At 41.2% G+C, this 3,128-nt stretch overlaps 1 protein-coding gene across 1 annotated transcript in view; it reads left to right on the forward strand.

The window, feature by feature from the left end:
- Positions 1–1,948: 1,948 nt before the first annotated feature.
- Positions 1,949–3,128, forward strand: part of LOC102263662 (protein-cysteine N-palmitoyltransferase HHAT) — a gene marked incomplete at its 3' end in the record, with an annotated part of 44,440 nt that continues 43,260 nt past the window's right edge. Inside the window, exon 1 of the mRNA XM_014531235.1 lies at positions 1,949–2,804. The remainder of the gene's footprint in view (positions 2,805–3,128) is intronic.

Here is a 3,128-nt window from a genome sequence, read left to right on the forward strand (position 1 = left end):
GATTTTAACCACATGAGAAGCATGGCTTTGGCAGGTTCTGCAGCTGTGCAGATTTGACTAGGACTCGTTGTAAATTTGAATGTATCAGCTGTTTTAGCCTTAAAAATTATATGCATATCTTCTCATATTAGAAAAGTAATTTTTCAAGATCCATGTGAGCCATTTTCCCTTTTGCGGGACCACGTGCAACTAAATCTCATTAAAGTTTTGTAGAGCAAATAAGAAATTGTGCCAATGATTTTTGGACCTTTGTTTTCGTTGAGAAAAGTTTGTTGACAAGTCCAACATGCTGTGGTTTTAAGTGTCCTATTAGTTTTGAAGGTGCCATTACAAACAATATATTGGAGTTCGTCATTTTGGTTAGATTTTATACACATAAAATATATTTTAGATAATATGCCTTATGAATTCCTGCATTCTCTTTTGTTTTTAGAATGTGCCTCATTCTAAATGAAGTTGAAGCTTACTCTTAGTGTCAATATTTTTCTCCGCATTGTCTCTATTTCTAAATATATGGAGCTTGAACTTGGGCACTTCTCTAACTTTTACTTCATCCTTCTTTTCTAATAGTAAGGAGAAACCTCATTAAAGAAAAATTCATGTTAATGAAATTAGATGTATTTTTTATGCAAACCTAAACATATCCAATTTGATAAGGTCCTTTTAGAAAAAAGCTTTACAATAAAGACTGCATAATGTTAATATAAAAGATAGACTCTGTTAATTGTCCTGTAATGGTGATGGTCATATTCACATCACACATCAGAAAATCAAATGAGATGCTTGTTAGCAGAAGATAGAATGACTTGCATTAGTCGACTGATATTCATCATAGCCTTTAACTCTCTTAATTCCATGTACAGCAATTGGATTCAGTATTTCCATTCATAATTCTTACTAAAACTCCAGTGATGTGTTCTCATATTTTCTATTCTATTCTATTCTATTCTATTCTATTCTCTAGTTTCCTCTACTCTACTTTTTGTTTATAAAAGTAAGTCTGGTTGTGAATCATTAGCTTTTATTTTATAATGTATTATATCTTAGAAGTAGATTGAATAATGCTTAGATAGATAATAAATATACAAACAAATAAGAGAAGTCCAGAGAGTGGTAATGCTATAGAAAAGTATAAATGAACAATGGAATGGAATAAAGAAGTGCCTGGGCAGGGGTTACTTTTGCCAGGGTGGTTAACGTAGGCTTCTTGGAGGAAGTGACATTGAACTGTGCTCTATAGCTTAGGCTACTGATGTGAATGTAATTTAGTATTTATAGGTAGTTTGAACTATATTATTGGAAATGTGTATATGATTTGCTAGTTGTTTTGTGTATATTTGGTGAATCCCCAGCTAGACTACAACTTCCTGCAGGAAAAGTCTTTTTTTTTTTTTTCTTCACTTGAAAAAATGATCTCCCCCAGCATTCAGTTTTATGCTGTGTGTAAAGTGGATGCTGGTCAAATGCTAGTTCAACGTTGACTGCTGTGAATTACCATAAACCAGGACCTATATCCTCATAGGTGGAGCAGACGAGAGCCTGAGCCAGGTGGTGAGGGTTGGGAAGGCCTTTGAATCATTCCAAATAGCTCCCCATTCTTGCCTGTGCCTGAAATTTCATAATTAGAAATTCGCTTCTTTGTCTTTACGTCTTTATCAATAAGGTCTTAACAAGGCTTTGTGCCTCGGTTGAATGCCTATAATTTCTATGACTGAGTCATGGTGGAATTTACAGAGAAGAGTTGGCCTAGTTAATCCCTACGCACCAGTCCTGCAGCCTGGAGGGTGGCTACCAAGTGCTCAGGGCTGCTGTGGGGACAGGAGGTCCTGCTGGGATATCCAGGCCCCACTAACTGAGAAGGACAGAGGAAAAAACATGCCCAGGGCAGGCACCTGATTAATGACTTAAGATTAACGTGATGGTATAAAGAGTGACTGACCATTAATTACCCACATTTACATACTCATTTTTATTTTTTTGCTTTTAAAGAAATACAATACCAAGGCACAAATTGGTTTCCTCTTTTAAACCTCAATTATCATCCATTTTGCTTAATTTCTTCTAGCCTTGGTTTGCTTCTCAACTCCACAGAAGGTTCTCTTACCGGGTCAGAACAAGGTAGATGCAACCCAAGTGTCCATTGATGGATAAATGCATTAAAATGTAGTAGACACTGTATACAGTCAGCCTTCGGTATCCACAGGTTCCCCACCCTCAGATTCAATCAACAGCAGATGGAAAATATTTGAAAAAACAAGTTACGTTGCTGCTGACATGTCCTCTATAGTTAGGCCTATTCGTGGCTCATCTGAAACTCAACTTTATTTGCACCTCTGGTGTTTTTATTTGCTAAATCTGGCACCTCTACTTGGGGTTAGTTTATTAATATCTGCTTTCTGAGCACCATCCTGTCCTAGGTGTTGGGGGTGGAAACCCGGGAGCTGAAGGAAAAGATAGTTCCAGTCTTCAGAGAGTTTATAGTCTGGTTTCCCAGAGAAATCTGCCACCACAGGCCAGTTATGACATTGGCCTGCAGGTCACTTGAGACACCCCTGCCCTGGGGAGTCTGATTCCTTTGGTTTGAAGAGAGATCCAGATGCCCGTGGTTTTAACAAGAGCCCCGGGTCATTCTCCCGCTGCGGTGAGTCTGTGGAACTCTGGCAGGAGTGGCACTGGCGGCATCTGACAATGCTTGGCTGAAAGTCACTTTGCCAGTTACAGCCCATTGAGGCAGCTGCAGACCTCCACGCTTGCAGCACCCATTCGAAACCACTGGGACACATTTTGCAGCGGCGGTCATCTTTGTAAGTTGCTTTATAGTCCATCAAGGGCACGCCATTGCTCTTCACTCTAACTCCCGAGGAAAGCAGGGGAGCTTGCTTTACTGAGCCCAGGGCGGCCACAGGGGCTGAGTTCACACAGCCAGTGCGGGGGGCACTCAGGGCTGCAAAGCGAGCCCTCTTCCCACGCCACCGAGCTACCTCCGTTTGCCTACAAACCGTAGGTGGGGGCCGCTGGGGTGGGATTTAGAGTTCACCCGGAGTTTCAGGGGACTTCCGCTCCCAAACCCCCAGGCCTGCAATTAACCAACCGGTGGGGGGGAGGTCCGCGCGGGACTCTGCACGGGG

Source organism: Myotis brandtii, unplaced genomic scaffold (assembly GCF_000412655.1).
Source record: "Myotis brandtii unplaced genomic scaffold, ASM41265v1 scaffold119, whole genome shotgun sequence".
NCBI classification, from domain to species: domain Eukaryota; kingdom Metazoa; phylum Chordata; class Mammalia; order Chiroptera; family Vespertilionidae; genus Myotis; species Myotis brandtii.